Genomic DNA, 22,457 nt, shown 5'->3' on the forward strand with positions numbered 1-22,457 from the left:
ATAACATCTGCTTGCTTCCTCTCCATGACAGGTGTCACAGAGGTGTGTGACACACCAGTGTCATGTCAAAGGAACATATAGCAACATGGAAAGAGTACTGAGGCTTGGATATTGTGGGCTAAATCATGCTTTTTTTTTTTCTTGTTGTTCTTTTTCCAATACAGGAAAACACAGGACTCTTTGGATGTCACAGTGAAAAACATTGGATAAACCACATTTTCAGGAACATGAAATTCAGATCTCTGTCTAAGACTCAAGATCATATAGGGAAGCAAGAAGCAGCAGCTGTCACAGCCCTCCCATACCAAAATGCATATGAATTTGGGGAGTAAAGAAGAGCTGGAAATGAAAATTAACAGTGCAAATTAAAAACAAGAACTGTACTTTAGGAAATTCTGTTTTGAACTGAGGGACAGATTAGGCAGTGAGAAAGGCATAGAAATATGAACTAGAGATTGGAACCGAATTAAAATACAGCAGCACTTGGAGGCAATGTGTTTGAAGTTACAGCAATCACAACTGCACTTCAGCAGAGAGGGAGCAAAAACTGCAGAACTGCAGAAGAAATATCACTCCTCAAGGAAATGTAGAAGACCTCAGGGAGGACATTTTCTTGAATGCTAATTCCAGTAAAATATTGGAAGGAGGAGAAGGAAAAGAGCACAAAATAGCAGAAACACACTGCAAGAAAAGATAATAATAGGTTTCTTGAAGATGTGGTAGGAGTTGCTGCTTTTATGGTACGAAGAGCGAAAAGTAATAAACACTGGGATTAATCTAACCAAATCTCACCTGGTTTCCCTTCTAGGCAATACAGAGAAATAAGCACTTCTAAAGTGCAGCTCACCCCATCTTGTACAAATCCTCTATAATAAATCAGATTAGTGGTGGCTGAAAAGTTCCTGTTTCTATTCATTAACTAAGAGAGGAATCTTAAGTGACTAGCTCAGATGAAGATATCTAGATTGTAGAGGTCTACATATAGTTTCCCAAAGTGGCTGAAACTCCAGAGGGAATTTTCAGAATTAAAAATGGAAAACTCACAACAAACTATGAGACAGAACAGTTCACTCAAGTCTTCGCAAGGTCCCCGCTTCAACATCACATGCTGACATATAAACTCAAACAGTTTAAAAGTTGTATTGGATAAACTTTGATGTTTGAAGTACAAGTAGAAATCAGAAGCACCTGACATCACCGTCCTAATGAAATAAAGACAGTCATCCAGTACAGTCTGGAGAACACAAGATTTCTCCTGATCATTAAAATACAAAATTATCAGAGAACCCAAGAGTAACACCATTCTTTGGAGAAACGAAGGTCATTTGAAACATGATTGTGAAGGACAGAAGAAGACAACAATGCAAAACTTAAAGAACAACAGGCTAGATTCAGGGCTAAAGTGCCCTATACAAATCAGGTGTCACAAAAGACCTTTGGGAGTATCCTTCACTTTGATTCATGTTAGAGAGTTTTCTTGGCTAATGACAACCATTGTCTGTTTTCCCTTTCAGGCTGTTATTTCCAGCTCTAAACCCAGCTCTACTGAGAATTACATCTTTAAAAATTGTGGTATAATATGTTAAGAAACTGAGCTGCATGAAACCCTCTGTAGGACTGAGGAATCAGAAAGCAAAGCAGTTCAGTGTGGAATCCTGTATGAGGCAGTGCTGGTTAATATGGCTTGTTAGAAACACAGTAACACAAGAAACATTGGTACAACACATCTCTTCTATTAAAAATTTGATTACAGATATGCATCATTGATTGACTGCTTCGGAAAATGCAAAGACAGACAACCTATCAAAGGGTAAGTCGTGGGTTAGTTAGTAGGAAGGATTCTAAAACAAGGACATTCTCCACCTCAAAAGATGCATCAGAGTATTTCAGTATTATCTTGTGAATAAAATAATATTAGAGACAAGAGATATATCTACGTTGTAAACTCAGTCTAACATCTACAGAAGGACAGGAGATTTACAGCAGCAGAGCAAAGCTGGAATTTTGTATCTCTAATCTTAAACCTTATCTGAGACATGTGAGAGAGAACTGAACATATCTGAGAGAACTGAAGATCAACCAAGCATTAATGTGGTGGGAAGTATTAGTCCTTCTGGTATTTGAAGGAAAGACCAATGTGAAGACCGTAGGCATCATTAGCCGTAGCCCAGCTTCAGCTGAATCAGAAATGAGTGTATAACATAACAGAAGCTCGTGTCCTGGATAGTGACATGTAGATGCCCAGATTAAGCTACCAGGTGAAAATTAACTGCTTGCAGGAAAACATTAAGAAAAATGCTTAGCAGAGCAGTCAGGCTGCTTATAAAAATACTGAGTGGCAGCAAAGGACCGAGTGAAGATTCCCTGTCTTCACTAGTCATACCTGTGATTGTGACTGCAGAAGCCTGTAAGCTATGCTTACTTTCTCTCCAGTGGGCATCCTAACCATAAAACACTAGGGTCATGATTTCTGTTTGGCACAATAAGTATTTTATGAACCCCTACAGAACAGAATAGCTTTAGCTGGAAGGAGTCAGAGAAGTTATGTCCAGAGCATTTATCTGGGAGGCAGGTGATGCAGGTCAGAATATTTTCAGAGCTGAGTCTGAATTTACTACGTTCACAGCCAGTGGCCCTACAGCTGGACCCATGGGTTTAGGCCAGGTACTGCATGATATCAGACCTGAAAAGTGTACTCAGAGCCTCCTGAATGGAGTGACTTCTAGAGGTAAAAATAAAGAAGACTTCAACCACATTTTCAGATCTCAGCAGAGATCCAGTGCAAGCAGGGTGTGCAGCTGCTCGAGATTTTGACCTTTCCCAGCAAAGTATTCAGGGAACATGAGGTTAGCATGGTTTATTGATTTCAGTTGCCTCCAGACCTATCAGCAGCTATGTACAAATGTTGTGAATCTACACTTTTTTACACAGTGACTTCTGTGGTAAGTGGTCAGCTTTCGGGTATCCAATTTCTTTGGAGGAACTGTCGGTACAGAGTGGATTCCCAGCATACAGTGGGTAAGGGCGACTTGCCAGCCCTGTTCAAAGCAGTAGGAGTTCCAGAAGTTTGGGGTAAGGAGGGAGGAGGACATGAGGACATATCACCCTGACCTGAGGAAGAAAAGCCATGTGGCTAATAACAAAAGAAAAGGATGCTCTGACCATTGATGAGAAGAGGTGCCTGAATTGCATCTGTGTGCCTCAAGAGTATCTCCTTTTCTGAGATGTCACTGGTACCGTGCTCTGAGGATGTCCCAGAGCCACAGATTGATGAAACCTGGGCTGTTCCCACTGTTCAAGGAAAATATCCCTCCCTGTCTGCTTGTGCTGCTTCATACTGCTCCCTGGGCATCTGTTGTTGGCCACCATCAGAGACAAGATGCCAAACTACACAGACCCTTCATGTAACCTTGGGCACATGCTCTAATGCCCATAGTTTAACTCCAGCACTACCTTTGATTTATATAAATCTGTTGCTACCCATTATTCTTCTCAGAAGGAAGGCAGTTTCAGTGATTTATCCTAAGAGGGGAATACCAGAAAATTAACCTTCCTTCATTACTTGGTCTATGTGTTTCTTTTGTACCCTCCATTTAGTGCTTTGCACATTGCTTCTCACTGCAGGGCCTTTGGAGGCTGAGAGGAAGAAGTAGTTATGGAGAACATGAGGCAAGGAATGCACACTGAAAACTGAGAAAACGTCATACACCCAAAATGAAATTTCTGCCCTCAGCGGCTGCTCCTCTACACTTCTAAACTCCCTACTAATACTGTTCTGAGCATTGCCTGGATTGCTGAATGACAGGCAATTTTTGAGGTACACTAGAGTCAATGGTATCTTCATTTTAAATGTTACAATTAAATAAATAATTTATTTTACCACTCCCAGAAGTAATCAGATGAAAGAAGGATTTTTTCATAAGTGGGAAGATCATTACAGGTTGAATGTCTTTGTACATTTGTTTTAGAAGCTGTCCATAGCTGAATAAATACTAAATACTCTTTTATAATGCAAGGTAAGATGTGTGTTTCAGCTTTAATAACTACTAACTCATTTAGCTGGAGGATAACACCAGGCTAATCAAAGGTCACCCGAGTCCTGGTTGATGTTGAATGGGAGCTGACAGCTTTCCAGAATAGCACACAATTCATGGGCATTTTTTTTCTCCAGGAGCAATATTCATCTGGGATTGGCACAATGCTGACTTTCAAACCAATTAATTCAAATCCTTAAAGACTCTGCAAAGCCAGACAACTTTTCAAGTTTTATACCAGGGAAGAAGTGTTGATCTAACAAAGAAATTCTGGTCTCAGGCAAATTACTGAAGTCCAATAGCAATACGTTTCATAAACAGCAGCAGGAATCAGGGTCCTGCACAGACAACAAATTTCAGGTTGCGTAGTTTCCGTTTAAAATGACAGAGGTCTCAGAATCTAAGCATGATTCGTGGAAAAGAGAAACATATTTTTGCATTCATGGGGACAAAACAACAGAAAACATAAGAAACAACAAGGAAGCTTTAGGAAAGTTTATGTGTAAGATTAAATAAGTTATACTTGGAGCGTACACAGACTTTTTACAGGCACAAAAAACCTCCAGTGACATGGTAAATGAAAACCAGAGTGTTCAAACACAAGCTGTTATTCTTGAAAGACACTTCATCTGACTACATCATAAGCTTGAATTCGTATGGTATATTTTATTACCTTCAGGAGTCAAAGCTCATTGTTCAAATGAGTGTGCGTACACGCTCTCTGGCAGATGCAACTGTTGTGATTGCGCGTGCCAATTGATTATCCTCCCCTGCAGACACGCTGAGTGCAAACAAGTGTACATGTGAAGATGTGCAGCCTATTTTATGATTTTAAAATGTTGCCCAGAACAAAAATACAGTTTTCCAATAGTACTTGAAATGGTTATCTGTAATGCACTCTTACAGGCAGGATTACCCCTTTGAGAATGTCACACACACACGCGCGCGCACACGCACTTTGTCTTTTAATGTACCTTGGTAGATACTGTAATATAACATACCATTATATAAATAATTATAGTGGATTTAAGGCCAGGTCAAGAGGAAATGTGAAGCTCATCGGTTAGGGAAAAAAAATGAGAAAAAATATCACACAATTAGAAAATAATTAAAATTTTAATGAACCTATGTCTGACAAGGATGTTTGTCCATGAACCCATGGAGAGAGGGGATGTTCTTTGAAAAGATAATGAAGTAGAAAAAAATGCTTTGCCATGTGGCTACAAAGGAAATTAAAAAGATTATATATCAATGTGCAATAAATGTAATTACATAGGTTATGCGACTGCAGGGTACAATATACCCATACATTGTAAAGTCTGAGACCTACAGCTGTCTAAACAGCCTACAGAAATAACTTAATCCTCACTCTGTCAGGCAGTAAGAATTGCTTTCTAGAACAAGAGCTCTGGGACTGTGGCTGAAATCACTGTTGAGGAGACGGACGCTGCACAGACCATACATTCAGAGATGTTCTTCTGTATCTGTGACTCCGTTTCTAGCACCACTCTGGATTACCACAGCACTGGATTTGACAACATTAGTGGGCTGAAAAATGGTATGTGAGCTTCACAGCTGCCAACTTCCTACCTTTACAATCAGGTATCGTGAGCAGGGTACTATACCTTTCCATAGGAGAGGACATTGAATGTCATTAAACTGCTTCGGTAGAGGGAGGCAGTGGTTTTGCTTTTCCTTTTGTTTCTAAATAAATCTGTTATTGTGTTTAATTTAAGTTCTCACTCATATTTGGCATTTCTAAGTAGTTGTAACAAGGAGAGAAAAAGAAATCAACTAAAACTAGTTCCGATTAAGAAAGGCAGAAATGGCATTAAAATATCTTACCAAATCTTTCCATTGCATTTTAACAATTTAAACATTTTCTTTTCAATTAATTATAGATGGCTAAAATGTTTCATCTTTTACGGCTTCAAATTTCAGGTTTGGGAACTACTGATGGAAGAAGTTGAGTGGCAGGGGTTGTGAAAACTTATCCTTTAGAACTGTCTGGTTTTTGCTTCCTTCCCAGCATCCTCTCTTCACGTGTCCTCTATTTTGCATCATTTATGCTTGTTCTTTTTTGTATAGCTACACTCCTCTTTAGTATATACCCTCTCAAATTCTGAGATCATATCTCTCTGGGTTGCATGACACCCAGAACAATTGACTGCAATGGACCTCCCTGGATGCTTCAGTAGTGCCACGACTAACAGCATTACCTGCCTTGGATCATTGGGAAGCTCAGAGTATCAGGGACAATTTCAGAACAGAAGTTCTCTTTCTTTTCTGTTTTCCTTTCTTCCCTATGTTCTCTCTTACCTTTTCTTTTGGCTTCTCATTGCTGGTTAAGTAGAAATGCTGTTTCAGAAAAGAGAACATAGAGAACATTTACTCCCTTAAGTATTTGTGCTGGTAGTTAATACATATTAAAACCAAATTATCTTCAAATAGTTCTCCTTTGCCTTTCCCTTTCCCCAATATATTAGAAAGCTGCACTAAAACAATTTGTAGACTAGTTTGCAAAGGGCAAAGTCTCACTCAGGACTCTTTTATTCCTGATTAGCCTGACCACACGTTCAATAAAGTGCAATTATAGATCTGCTCAGCAGTGAGAGTGTGGGAACTCAAGGGAGGAAGTCATGACTTGATTTTTTTTTTTTCTCTCAAGTATTTTTCCATTGCAGTAATCAAGAGTATTCAGGTTATCCTAAGAAAAAAAAAAAAATCAGCAGCATTTTAGCTTTCTTCAAATCTTTACTTTTCACTGCTTTCCCTAGTTTGGGTTTTGATGGTGTTGGTTTTGGTTTGTACTTTCAATATTTTTGTTGGGGTATTTTTTGATATAAAGCTCAAGGCTGTGAGTGGAGAGGAAATGTTTTCTTGCACAAATGTGTCACTGTATTCATCCTTTCTAGTGCTACCTGTTCTGAGTTAAATTGATTAAATTCGCAGAGACGTAGTCAATTCCAAACACAGCAGGCACCTGAAATTCTAGGCAAGGGTATTGTCCTACGTGTACTCTGCTGTTGTAGTCCAGTAGAGTTAAAATAAGGGGATTGTGCAAAAATTAGTGTACTATCAGTAAATGTATGTGTTCCTTAAGCAGTAGGGAGCAATTGTCCCTTTTATATAGATCTATTTCACCATTTTGACAGGAAAATAACAAAGAGTCTACCAAAATGGAAAGTGCACGTTATTAGTCATTTAGCAGAAGAGAAGCATACCGAGGTTTTCAATAATTTGTGCAGACCTATTGTAAGTCATAACTAATGAACTAACATGAACTGTTAGTGAACTGAAGTGCCATCTGCTGAGGGTGGTAATTATGCAAGAATAGAATCCCCAGTATGGTGGGACTCCAGCCAGTTAACATGCAGGTAGTGTGGGAAGCAGCCCTTCGCACAGATGTTAAATAAAAATCAGACTGGTTAGAGTTATATGTGATGATAAAGATCACAACAAGTTGACAACCCTATTCAAATAAATAACAGAAGTCTTTTAAGGCTGTTGCTCAGGAATGGTTATGCTAAATATGTACCTGAGATATTTGAGACAGGAAGGTAATATAACATAGCAAGAATAGGACAGCAGGTTTGGTACACAGGTAGAGATGAGAAGAGCTATTGGTTCCTCTAGCTTGAAGCTCACCTGAGCTGAACCATGAGGAGGGAAGGGATGTTACAGAGGGGGCTACAGAGCAAGTGGTTACAGTTACTTGGCTGTACCATATTAAGAGGAGACCTTGGACCAGAGACAAGGAACCTTTTATCTCTCTCATGAAACAGAAGCCATTACTCTTCTCTTTCTCCCACCAACAACTGCCTAGTGACAGTAGCAGCAAGCTGGTCCCATGAAACAGACAGTAAAATCTTTTTTTTTATCACTGATGCTGAAAAACCATTAGCTGCTTTGCTTGGAGCTTATCTTGGCTATAAGAGCTGCAGTCACTAGCAAGGCAGTATGGTCAACGTGCCCTGTGACAGCATACAGGAAGCTTAAGGAGGACTTGGTGTTTGAGGTCCAAGATTATGTGGGGATGATAGAAAAATAATCACTCTCCTCTTGTTGTCCAGATATCTCTGAAGCATACCTCCTACAAAGAGCCCTTTCATCAAAGATCCTCCAGCTGACCACAGTTGTATGCAGACAAAACCTAGTTCAAATGCTGTTGCTTTTTCTTGGGGAACTGTCTGCCAGGTGGGTGGGGATGACCATCTCTTCTAACATCCCCATTACTTAGGCACCAGTTCTTATCAGTGAATGGAGAGAGTAGAGTTTCCTTCACAGGACTGGAACAAAAAGAATGGCAGACCTGCATCTTTGTCCAACATCTGCTTCTAAGATTCAGTGTTACAGGAGGCCAAGGTCAAACCCTCTAGCCTCTAGCTTCAGATGTGCTAGATGGCTTTATGGATAAACATGAGTTTTGTTGCGTGAATTAAACTTAAATATAATCATATCTTTTGCTTCAAGGCATAAGTGATTATTGAAAGAATGAAGGAAAAATGTCTCAGTCCATGCATTGCATAATGCTGTCGGCTAAATATAATTAATGCTTTGAAGCACCAGATGCTAGTTGTTTCAAGAGACAGAGAATAAAACAATAATCTACTACCATTTGCCTAAAACTAATTTTTTTATAGTTGCTGGGTTCAGGACAGTTTTCTCGGATGGTTGTTCACCTGAGGAGGTCAAAAAAAAATCAAAATACCTTTACTAATCTAGCATAGTAGAAACATTTGGGCTTCACTTTACAGTCACTGAAGCTGATGGGAAATTTTCCAATTACTCCAGTGGCAATAGAATAAGGCTTTTAATTGGAAACATGCAAACCATCATAAGAAAATCCCAATGTTTACCATCCAATTCACTGAAAATTCTCTTAGCTTTTAGAAGTAAACTGATCAAGACTTGGAAGAAAAGAAGTTATCCAAAGTCAAAATGTCTATATAACAAGCTCCTTCTGCTTCATTTGTTTCCTCAAACAACTAATTCAGTGCAAAAACATTTTTCAGCATAAGTGAATACAAAGATTCATTTTAATATCTTATCCAATCATTAAAAATCCTAGTCAAACATAGCAAATTTTGCTAGTTTAAGGCTGATCAAGTCCATTCACAGCCTGTATGCCTTTTGCCTTGTTAATATGATTTTTAAAAAATACTTAAATTTGGGGGGGTAGACCAGAAAAAGTATAATAGTTATAAATGTAATTTTCCTGACAAGAACAAAGGTATGAAAACCACAGATAGCAGAACTACTTTACTGCTGGGAGGCTTCAGTGAAGTGCTGATGAGTTCCCAGACCTTTAAATCTCACCGACAGGGGTACCGTGCCTCATCTCCCCGGAGGTCCCTTTGCACCATGCAGCTGGGAAAGTGGCTGGATTTGGTTGCCCTGCATTTTGTATACTTTGTAGGTTTTGGAACAATCATTTTTATCTCTTTCTTTCACTTTCCCTGAGCTGGAAGTAACAATGTCAGAAGGATTTAGACAAGAACACAAAGAGCAGAAGTTTGGGGTTCAAATGCGTCTTGGCATACTCTCACAATTTGGTTTTGGGCAGCCATAACTGATTTTCAGCACCTAGAAATTAAAAATTACGTATGTGCACAGTTAATATTTGACAAATAAAAGATAGCTAAACTAGATTTAAAATATTTTTATGCTCTGGCAGATCAAATGTCAGTGGTATAAAAAGCATATTCAGTGAAGTAAATCCAGCCTTCCCACCCTCACTGCAACACCTCCACCTTGTTCTACCATTGGGAAACAGCAATGTTACACATCTCCCAGAGAAAAACTGGTGTCCAGAAACATTTTCTGAAGTACTGTGGCCATATGTGCAGGTGTTGAAAGGCATTTTAGCAGGGCAAAAGTAAACTTCATGAATGACCCATGGCCTTTCATTTGTTCAGCCTTGCTGCATAGGGAAGGCCAGGGGCAACACTGACATCTTCTGATAAGAGGTGGGTACATCCATTCCCTTGCTATTGCAGAGAAGCGAGATGCTCTCTCTGCATCTGCAACGGTGGGTGGTTCTCACATATATTTCTATTCTATTTCTGTAGTTTCAGGCATCGCCCCAAGCCCTTTCAAGCATTACACCTTTTCAATATTCAGCTTGATGCGAGTTTCAGCTAAAAAGAGGTGGCAGAGAAGGAAAACACAGGGATGAGGGCTGGCAAAGGCCTCCGCTGGCAGAATCTGTAAGAAAAAAATGCAACTGTGTTGTTCTATACCGAGGTTTTTCCTTTTTCAGAAGTTCAGTTGCAAAATAATGCCAAATTCAGGTATTAGATACAGTAAGTCATCAGGTCATCATTCACTGCAGATAAAGACCCTGCAGAAATAGGCTTAGACTTGGTTTTTTTTTAAAGAATTATTTCTAAAGAGACACAGATTTAACTGCAGGGAGACAGATATAAGGTGGTTAAAGTAGCAGATAATAAACACAAAGGCTTGGGCTAAGCGAAGAAAATTTTGCTTAACACAGATGAGTTGTATCACATTGCTTAGGGGGAGAAAATCCAAAATAAAAGACCTGCCTGTTCAAGGATCTAAAAAACGATGTTCACTGAAGTGAGTGTAATGGGATTCCATTTGCTGCAGGAAATCTGGGTAAAACACAATGCACTGATTTTCCATTCATATTACCATAGCCACAAAATCCACTTAGCATTAGTGACAACATTTTGATTCTCCTGTTTGTGTTTTGTCCAGGCAAAGCACAGGTCTGAGATCAGTGCATGATAGCAGTATATGTTATAAATTATAGTAAGACCAAGTAACCAAAGGTGGATTAAGAGTAAATGGGACTTGATATGCTCAGATCAATATCCTACCATTGCTCTCCCTACACACGCATATCACAGCAGGTCAGACCATGTACAGCACTCAGATTCCTGCCAGGATAGTTTCTTTCAGAAGCTGTCCCCTGTTGGACAACCAGGGACATGTTAAGGGACGCTGGTGGTCTTTCAGCCCATACACCAGAGACTCTTTCCAAAGGAAAGCACAGGAAGGGATGATACATGTTGCAATTCATCCTGACGTTGGACCAGGGCTCAGCTGTAGTGTATATATATAGCTATCTGGCAGCTTCAAAACACATCTTTCTATCACATACAAGAAATAAACAACCTTATTTCTAGGCTGAGCCATTGCAATTATATTTCTCCATGGATAATATAGGGCTTAGGTATCCTAGAGAACAGGGGTTCTGAATAACAGCAGACATTTACTTCTTTCTTCAGCTAAATGGCCATAGTAGTCATGAAAACTATTTTAGTTAACTGAGGGGGTCTAAGGTCTAAGTGTTTGTTGAGTGCCTATCTTTAATACCCTAAATCCAGAATTTGTGAGTCTATCGACACATCACAGCTAAAACTTGTTGGAACTGCAAATTTCTCTGTCAGCCTTAATCTGCCTGCAAAGACGAAGATGAAAATTCATCAATGTTATTAATTGTAAACAAAATATTTAAAAAGTGTCTATTTGCTAATGAATAGCAATATAGGTATACACAGATATCAAAATTCAGCCTGACTAATACAGCTCTTCTTGAAAGTAATTTAAAACACCTTGGCCATGGAAACAACTCTGGTAGTGAGCATGAAAGAGGCAGGAGGGCCAGAAGAATTCAGATCTTTTACAATACACTTACAGAAGGGATGTAAGGTGTATTAAATACTGGGGAAGCAAGTCAGAGAGGAAGAGGGCGTCAAAGACCATGAGCTAAGGAAGGAGGGAGAATTTCACACCGTAAGCCCAGCCCCTGTGGACAGCCGGCTGCTTTGTTAGATGGGAGCTCCTTTGGAGGTTTTCAGAGCCCCATTTAAGGAGAACAAGTCTGGTTTTCTCTTTGTGTCATGAAGCTGGATTAGGATTACTGGAGAATTTCTCTACTATTTGAGAACTTTAGTCAGCCACCAGCTCAGCACATGAGGTAGACCAACTCCTAAATGAGATTTTTTAATGGCAGAACATGATTCTCTAAGCTTTACGCAAGAACCCTCTGACAGATAATGTTTTTATGGTCTCCTGCAATTCCTCATCAGAATCATTGTGGTGCTATGTTCAGGTAGCACCAGAAATTAGTGTTCTTTTAGCCAGAATTTAAGCATATCACAATCAATAAACACACTTTTGTTGAAGTAAAATATTTGTGATGGAAACAGGACAATTTTAACGAAAGGACAGACAATACTAGATGGAGAGCAACTGGATGCATCATTCCCAGGAGTTCCTGGAAAGTGACAAGAAATTACAAATATTTACTCTTAGTTTTGGGTTGTCATTGAAACTTTGCAGAATTGGGACTGGCAAGCCATGAAATGAGACAGCAGTCATGTCCAAGTATCGCATAATTTGCAGTAGACAGTGCTATCTTCGTTGAAGTCCTGAATTTCTAGACTTCACCCTTGCAGATTTCTTTGAGGTTCAATGTAGGACAAGAGGAGGTCTCAAATTTCCTGCTTCAGTGCTTGCCTTTTGTTAGTCTGAAAAAAAAGGATGATCTTTCAGTTTCCTTTCTCTCCTTTTCTGCCACTTCACCACCATGCCAAACTTCTTCTTTCTTCCACTTACCCCTCTCCCAAGCCTCTTTCAACTGCTTTTATTCATGACACCATCACAGATCACTCCTTGGCAAAAAGTTTGAATACATATTCCCCATAAATGGGTCTCCAGAATCAACCAAGGACCTGGGAAACAGCTTCCTGAGTGTGGCATTGCCAGGCTGTATTATCTCTCTGCATCCCTGCAGGAGAATCACATTCCCCTTCTGTTATTAAATAAAAAAAAAAAAAAAAAAAAAAAAAAGAAAAAAAAAAGAATAAGGGCTTTTACTTTTGCTTGACTAAATCAAGTTTAAAAGCAGGATGTGATTGGCAAGGAGGAAAATAAAATGCATTAGAATATATAATCAAGGTGTAGAAACTATTTTAGTATGCCAATTTATGTTTAGCATTCTTAGGCTTTTATTTTTCATGTCGTTCATCCATATCATCATTTTCCATATTTAATTTTTACTGAAGCACTGATTTTACTCTCTTTGTGCACGTGGTAACTCTGGTATTGCCTAGAATTGGGAAAGAAACATCCTTCTAAAGAACAGTTACAGTCAAACTCCAGCTGTTCAGCCTTGCTGAGGACTGCCTCAGCAACATCTCCCCAAACTGCAGTCTCAACAGCAGGGTACACATTCTGGTATTTGTTAATTGTCTCTGTGAAGAAAATCACTAATCCTCATTGCAGGAATTGCAGAGCAAAGCCATCTAAAGGGGTAAGCATTGGGAACCTACCAAAAGGGCCTGATTTGTGCAGAAGACTACATCCAGTAACAATTTTAGCACAAGGAGTTTGCTTTTTATGAGGGTACTCTGCCTCAGTTTGGCTTCCATTCTTTCCTATACAGCTTTTATATGAATTAAGCCTGGATATGAAAAGCAAGCTTTGTCATTTCAGGGGTTGCTTTTTGTTGCACACTTGCATCACTGACTCTGCTACAATTACTGCAGCTGCATACAATTTCACCACCATCAACTTCTTGGTTTTTTTTCACAAATGACATTATTTCCTTATTATTCTAATAAATACAGCACATACAATCATATATACCAGAAACATGTAAAAACCAATATCAGCTTCCTCATGTTTTCCTGCATAGTCTGTTCAATGTAATTAAACCATGAGGAGTCAGTTTATTCTCTGATGTAAACTTGCATTTTTTAGGGTGTAAGAAAACATTCATAGTCCATAATTAACTCTGTCAAAATTTTAAAAACCATTTTTAAATGGTCCAGAACATCACAACCACTCTATCAAAAATTTCTTTATCTAAGCCCAGTATCATATTAAATAAAGAAAAAGGTAGATAATGTGTCATATGGGCAGTATTTCACACATTAGCAATTTTTTAGTTTTCAACTTACAAAACATTTTGTTGCTATGAATTCATCCAGAGGGAAAAACAAATAAGTTTCCAATATTAACAGAAGTAAATCTTTAAATCAAAGCACACAACATTACACCCTTTGAAAAATCCAGCTGGTTTTTCTATCCAAGAATTAGAATGACAATGACTGTGAACCAGAGCTGCCTGCCTGTGATATTTGGAGACTAATCTCACATGACAGTGAAAGATGGCAGACAAAGGTAATAGCTAAGGAAAAAAAAAAATACAGCGGGAACTAACACCAGAGGAAAGCTCAAAGTATTGTGTAGAACAGCACACAGTAGAAGTTGCCAGAGTCAGGAGAACAACAGCAAGATGTACACAAATATTGGACTGGGCAGGATCCCAGTGGGCCAGAACACAGTGTCCTTTGCTGGGGCTAAGGAAAAATTGGAGTCATGTGAATATAACAAAGCTGAGCCAATTCTGGGATAGAGTTCACTATGTAGTGTATAGCAGGGTCCTTCCAGTCGGTTTCCTACACTGTACTTTTTCCAGAAATGCGATGACATTTTTATGTGACATAGAAGAATTCAGCATCCATTATCCTCCCATCATAGACTCCCAGGTTGGCAGGATAGAGCGATGCCCCTTCTAGGGTCATATATTTTTTCATTCCTCTTTTAATTATCATAAATGCTTTCATACATTTCTGACATTGATAGAAAAAAACGGCAATCTCAATAAAAGTATCGAACCCTGAAAATTAGACTCAAATTTATGTGGCAGTTTAGAAACATGATGCCTCATCCAACAGACACACATTTTGTAAGCACTGGCAAGCCATTACCTGATTAGGTTTCTCACAATTACAACACACTGCTGCACCATCTCAAAAGAGTTCAACATGACTCAGTCTCCTCATTTTTATGATGCATCATAAAATATTTTTTCTTATGTTGCTGTGCCTCCAATATTCTCATAGCCTAATGTTTCTTAATCTGAACTTATTTTCCAAGTCGTCAATTCAGTTGTCCAATGCTATTGTCCTAAGGATTTACAACCAGATCATTGTTTTTCGAGTACTATTTTGCTCTGCTTCTAGTTTTGCCTCATCTTTCTGCAGTCTGAAACCAATATTTCTATTGTGTTCATACAAACTACATCGCTCAACGTAATCCTGTCACACTGAACAAGCCCAGTTTTATTTGATAGATGAAGTGCATGTTTCCAGATGCTCAGATACTTTACATAATGGAATGAAATGAAATCAGATCAAAATGAATCAAATCAAATTGAATCAAATAGGAGGACCACCTTCCTCAGAAAAAGAGGCTGAGTTCTGAAGTATTTCTCTACCCAGAAACTAATCCTTACTTCATTCATTCATACCAGGAGTAACATAAAAAGTTTAAAGTCCAAATCAAGTAAGTAGGAGCTTTGACTTTTACTCTCAGCTCTCAACATCACAACCTCCATCACTACCCCAATTCTATGTCCCTCAAAACCTACACCTGCCTTGAAGACAGAACAGAGGGGTCTCTGCAGGATTGCCAGTGCAATAACTGCTCACAGGACAGAGGAGCTGTTATTTTTCAGTCCATCATCTTCTGGGACATGAAGAGGTGAGGCATGCTGCCTTCGCAGCAGTAGCCAAAGGGCTTTTTCTGAAGTACCCATAAAACTTAAAAGCTGGCTGTATCAGTGTACTGGTTTCATCTGGGATAGACTTAATGTTCTTCATAGTAGCTTGTATGGGGCTATTTTTTGATTTGTGGCCAAAACAGTGTTGATGACACAGGATGTTTTAGCTATTGCTGAGCAGGGCTTACACAGCATCAAGACTTTTTCTGTTTCTCACCCCACTCCACCAGCAAGTAGCCTGGGGGTGCACAAGAAGCTGGGAGTGGACATGGTTGAGACATCTGACCCCAACTGACCAAAGGGATATCCCACACCGTATGATGTCATGCTCAGCAATAAAAGGTGGGGGAAATAATGAGGAACATGGGAAGTTTGGAGTGATGGCGTTTGTCTTCCCAAGTCATTGTTACACGTGATAGAGCCCTGCTTTCCTGGAGATGGCTGAGCCCCCGCCAGCCCATGGGAAGGAGTGAATGAATTCCTTGCTTTGCTTTGCTTGTGTGCACAGCTTTTACTTTACCTATTAAACTGTCTTTATCTCAACCCATGAGTTTTCTCAGGTTTATTATTACGATTCTCCTCCCCATCTCACTGGAAGGGAGTGAGCAAGCAGCTGTGTGGGACTGAGATGCCTACTAAAGTTAAATCACAACAATCAGGACAGAAAAGATTCATGTTTACAGTGCTTCTGCAAAGAAAAGAAAAAAAAAGAAACCCAAATTAGGAAACTTTTAGCCATAATGTGCCAAATGTAAATGTTAGGACACAGAAAGAAACAAAAAATATTGGGTAAAATTTAAAGGTTTAATGTAGGTGAGGAGAAAGATTCTGAAATTAAGGAAGGAAAAAGAAATGGAAAAGAGTCTGCGACTTTTCCAAGTATAAAGGAGAAGATCATCTAAGGTGTGAGGCTGTATACAGAATGTGTAAGTTCTTCATTCCCTCCATGACAGGTGTAAGTGGAGACTAGACAAAGGAGACAGTCCTCTGCTGGATTTCTTGTGACTAGATTTATCTAAAAGTTCATTAAAAACTTTGCTGCTATCAGCTAGTAAGTAGTCTCCAAGTGACTATAAAATATCCCTACATGTATGATCCTTAAATCTATATGCTACCCCTAGGTCATCTGAGAATACCAAACTGTGCAAAAGTGCTGTGCTGTAGGAGAAATGATGAGTACCAACATACACAGGTGCTGCTTTCTCCTGGCAGCCAAAGTTCTGAAGCCAGAATTTTTATTTTAAAGGTGGGGAAAAAATATTGCAGTTAAAATATTATTTTCTGGGTGTTTGCAAACTGAGCCTTGTCCTCTTCCTCTTGCACTTGAACCCACCTCTTCCAACAGTCACATCTGTTTTGAGTAGCACCCTCCCCAGCCACCACTGTCAAAAGTCCTGTCTGTGCCTCCATGTTCACAGTGACATGGCACCAAACTAATATATTTTTTTTTCCTCGTGGCAGGAAGGGTGAATAAGGGTGTAAAGGTAAGGGGAAGAACCTGGAGCAAGCACTTAATGGTTCAAGCCTGAAGGAGCAGGGAAGGCTGCCTGTCGTGCAATGCACCAGCAGCAAAGTTCCCAGGCAGCCCTGGAGCAACAATAAGGAGACAGCTGGCTAGAGAGAGTTTTTTAGCAGCTGGTTCTGCTGAAGCGGATTGAGCTTCACAGACTTGATATCTCACAATAATAGATGTAACATGAAAATTAATCCAAAAGCATACATGAAATTAATGAAGCTGGAGAAGAAACACTTTTAATTCTGTGCAGGGATGAGGTGATGATATATCATCTTCTGGGTAGTTGGGGTTAAACAGACAGGGAACTACAGCAATGAGGCTGAAATGCAGTTGAATCACGAACAAGAGTTTTGGCAGAGGAATCATGGAGAATTGGGGTAGTCTTTTGGGCTCACAGACTTACAGACAGAAGTGACATGATTATGAAATCAAAGTTGTGTCAGATGTCAGCTAGGTGACATAAGAGATGAATGTGGGACATGAACTGAGGATAATGGAGCTGTGGCTATGTCTATGCTCTCACAAAAAAATGTTATAACCCCAAAATATATGGGAATTGAGTCATCGTGACCTTTCTACATGACATTATCTCATCTATTGTATTCTCATTTCCAGAAAGTAGCAATTCTATTATCTTAGTCTTCTGTAATTAGTTACAAAGTGCTGGACTACAAATGGGATACACTGCTACTTGATCAAGATTTCTTTGGCATAGTTTTCCTTCCTAGTGTGTCTGAATGCTTTATTAATAGCTTTTAGCTCGTTTACATTTAAATTTAAGTCATATTAGAATTCATGTATTCCATTGATATACTAATCTGTTTCTCAGTTTATGTCAATTTGGGAACTTGCTACATCCCTGAATATTTTGTGCTCAAATTAAAACTGTTTAAACATGACAATATTTTATGACATGTTTAACAAAGTAATTGCAAAAGGTTAGCAATTTCACTGTGAACTGCTGAATTAATTTATCAATATGAGTTTGCTAGTACTGTTATTTATAATCCACTCTTGTCGTAGACATGTACAGAAAAGATAGTGGGAAATTAAAAACAAAGATCTGGAGTCGAGCTTCATTTACTGCAGTACCTCCAGGTGGTCTGTGTTTCACCAGTATGATGTGGATGGAATAAGCTCAGGACAGTCCTGTTTCATCCACTGCATGGGTGCTATTTGGTTCAGTAGAGGCAACTTCAGGATCCCACGCACTTTCAGATTACCTGGGTTCAAAAGGGGATTGCTCTCAGCTTCTGGCTCTCGAGCGCAGACATTCACAGGTGATGGAGCTACTGCAGTGACAAGTCTTGTGGTGCCAGACTACTGGGGTTGGGAACTTCTAAGACTTTTGTCCTCTGGTTGTTCTATGCTTCACATGTTACAGAAAGGTGTGTGTGTTACTCGGGTATGTTGCGGAAAGGTAATTTAGCAGCCAAAGCTCCCTTTCACAATTTCTACCTTCAAGGTAGCTACTTTAAGGCAAAGGAAAAAGCAAAAGCTTTTCCCAAAAAGGGAAAAAAAAAAAAGAAAAATACTTCTTTTTCCTTAAAAAAACTCCACACATTATCTTTCACTCCTGCATGAACACAGGGTTTGAACAGAATCTTTAAATGAGGAAGTGTTTCTTTCACTTCGTGTCAACTCTACAGTGATAGACTGGCCCCTGCTTTGAAAAACAGCTCTGTTTTTGAGACCGGATCTCCCCTTGCTGCTGGACTACCCCCCCACCCCCCACCCCTGAATGAGCTTCTGTTCCATAATGAGGGCTCTGATACATCCCAAGTGCTTCCAAAACAGAGGTTATGTAGCAAAGTGAAGCCTTGGAGGACTGGATGGGGAGGAAGGAGAAACAGTACCCAGAATTAAAAAGAAAAGTCTATGTTTAAGCTTAGGTAGATCTGCACCACATCAGCCTGTCCGTTACAGAGCAATTAAGTATATGTATTTATGCATTCATAAGTAGAGAAGGAAAAGTTAGCACAAGCACATAGAAACCATTGTATCAGATTGTGCAAGTGGTTTATTATCCACAGCTGCATCTGAAAAAAGTCGAAGGGAGCCTACATTATCAGCCTGAAATTGAGAAGTTTGCTTTTGGATTTGCTTCTGATCTTGATTTTTCTTAAGTTTGAAAGGTTTGTTCATTCTATTTAAATGTTACAAACATCGCTGATCTGATAAAGTGTAAGGGCAGGTGTGGGTGTAAGGGCTTATTCCAAGAAGCCTTTCAAGTAACTGCACTGATGTGCACCTGAGGAGGTTACCATTCCCTCAGTCAGTTGGATTTAGAGCCTAACAAATTCACAAATATTGTCCAAGACGGACTCAGTATACCCTCTGACTAACTTTCTATTTTATTTTTAGTCTTCCTGAATCAAGTGACAGGTGGGAAGTGGGAAAGGAAGTTACACTGGGGGAATATTTTAGAAATGTCAATAGGCTGTCAGTAAAGCCCTAGAAACCAAAGCTGTGAAACACTTTCATTCCCTGCTCCTCCTCTGAGCCCTTCTATGGCCCAATCATCATACACAAAACTCTCACTTAGAGGAAAAACTTTGTGGCAAAAATCCTGAGGGCTTTTTTTTTGGTTTTTTGGTTTGGTTTTCTTTTTTGCTATTTGCAGGCAATAGCAAAAATATGTGTTCCTTGGGGCCAGGAGGCAACTTCTGGTACTTGACCCACTTCACTAGTCCAGGAACTCAGTAGATAGAGAATGGTGTGGAAATAAATCAAGTAGCACTTCGCAACAACTGCATGGTCATAATAAAGGGTTAATAAGTAATTAATAGTTACAGGTATGAGCAATGCTTGCTGTAGGCAGCTATAAACCCACCACTTCAAGGTGATAAACTAGAGTGATAAGCAACCTAACAGCCTGCAGGGATTTTTAACAACTGATTAAAGATTTATTGAAAGAGCTATTCATAATTTATTAACACTATATAAACTCTTATATGTACTCTTAAATTAAAAGTGTGATAGAATAAGCTTATGACAGAAAAACATTTTCAGGACTTACTTACCTTAAAAAAAGACTATTTTAGTGATACCAGTAAAAATTAAAGCATGTTTTAAGGGGAGGGAGATGAGATGGACAAGCTGTTCTATCTTCCTGAAGTATAATACAATATGACATTTACAAAAGCCTTTTGTTTTAAATAAAAGGCTATTTTAAAACTGGTCTTTGAAATGGGAGGAACATTGTATGCTAACAAGATTAAGCTTTTAAGAGAGGTGGGCTGCTGACAGCTTTGGAAGCCCCGTCTGAAAGGGGTGGGATGGACGTAACTTGCTGTATGGCTCTGAGGCAACACTGCTTATTTCTGCACTTCAAAAGCATGTTCCTCATTTGGTCTTTGGTTCCACTCTGGGAAGAGGCGATACAAGCAGCAGTGTCACTCATTATTTTATAAAACATCATATAAAAATATCTGTTTGTAAAACATCTTACTATAAGCTGTGTTTTCTTCTGTTGGCTGACTTACACAAGAGCTGGAAGAGAACAAATTGTTTTACTGCTCGTCAGTTCCTGACATTTATTGTAGTTGTATATGAAGAGTGATAACGAAAGGAGAGAAAAAAACTTTACACACCAGGACAAGAGGAAGGTCAGATTAATATTATCTGTCATGTGGTTTCTGCCCAAGAAAGGAAGAGAAAAAGGGACAAATGTGATTTGTTGTGTCAGAAACACAAGTCTAAAATAGATTTATTGGTACTGTTCAGCACATAGACAAGTTGTGACACTGAAAAATTTACTTTCTGAAGTAAATCTGGGGGTTTTGTTGTTGTGGGTTTTCTTGGAGTCAGGAGGTACCTTGCTTCTGTCCTGTCCTAATTATCTAGTAAATCAGCTGTCGATTTTCTTAAAGTATGTTCTTGAAAAGTGACTTTGCTCCACAATGTGTTATGTCTGTATGCTTTTAGCATTTAATGCAACCAGCAAAATATGTTCTCATGTTTAAAAAAGACAATTCAGCAGCAGTTGCAGGAAGGCCTGAACACCCCTATGCTGAATCCTCCCTCAAAGCGTGTGAGCCTGCATGCCTGTGCATCTGCCACGGGCCCAGCAGTTGCAGCACAAAGTCCATTGGGAGCAAATGCACCCGTTAGTGGAAACTTTTCCAAGCACCAGTCCCTGTGAAAGGTATGCTCCCCGATGCAGCCTCTTTACCTCTATGCAGCCGCAAAACTGTCTGTGGTTGCTACTGACACTGCTGGTCACAGAGCAGAAAAGACCCCAAAATACGCTGGGAATGCATGGGAGGCAATCTCCACAGTGAAAGAGCAGAAGGCTGTCACCAAAATATGGTGGATATAAAAATGTATGATACACAACCGGCGTGGCCGGGTGCAGAGGTGCCAGAGGAAAGAAGAGCAGAGGAAGGAAGGGCAGGAGGGCAGGAGCAGAGCAGAAGGTGGCATAGCCGTACACAGCTTCCTTGCCTTGGCTGGGGGTGAGCAGGCAAAACGATGAGAGATAGAGCTAGTTTCCAGGCACCTGAGCTCAGTATTGCCTCATCTCATTTAGGCATCGAAAAGTTACTTCATAGTCAAGGAAGATAAATCGCTCCAGAAACACCTCTGACCTACCTTTTGCATCTTTCTTAGCATTGGATGCTTATTAGAGAAATAAGGTTCTAATGCTCATGAAAGTCCAGGGTGACTGGCTTCAGAGTAGACAATCACCTTCCAGACTTTCACATCTGGGGGGTATATTGATGGCGCACAGAGCCATAACCCCCGCTCTTTCTCAGTAAATAACATAAGTGGCAATCCCAGCAGGTCCCTTTGAATGCAGGGCCTCAGTGAGTCATACCAATCAAACCTGTTTAAATCTGTCTCTGGTTTGTGCTTTAAAATATCCTCATATACTTTCACTGCTAAATGTAGCTAAAACTGCAGTTTTACAAATATGCTAGAATGCTTTGTACCTCTGAAAAGCTGGGGAAAAAATAAGATAACGAACAGTTGGTGACATGATGAGCAGTTTAGATACATATTACCTGCCTTTTCCTCCAGTCTTTTAGCTTCCTCTTCTCAGTTTATGGACAGAATGAAAAAATGTGCTTTTTTTTTTCAGATCTGCTAATGAAATGAAGTGGGAATACGCATGCAGTGTTTCTGTCATACAAATAAATAGTTACCACTTTTCTGCATCCTTTCAGTCTTACAGTTACAATGCAACCAATGCACTTATTTTTCATCATGTTTATTATTCCACTCAGCTGTGACATATAAGAACTCAGTTTCAAATGACATCTTACCATTATCCATGTCTGTTAGTTTTCCTTTAAATTTGCTAAAGAAAATTGATATATTATTAGTACAAAATGGATAAAAGTATAACTCTGGTGCTCTGAAG

This window comes from Egretta garzetta, unplaced genomic scaffold (assembly GCF_000687185.1).
Source record: "Egretta garzetta isolate BGI_Z169 unplaced genomic scaffold, ASM68718v1 scaffold68, whole genome shotgun sequence".
Lineage (NCBI taxonomy): Eukaryota > Metazoa > Chordata > Aves > Pelecaniformes > Ardeidae > Egretta > Egretta garzetta.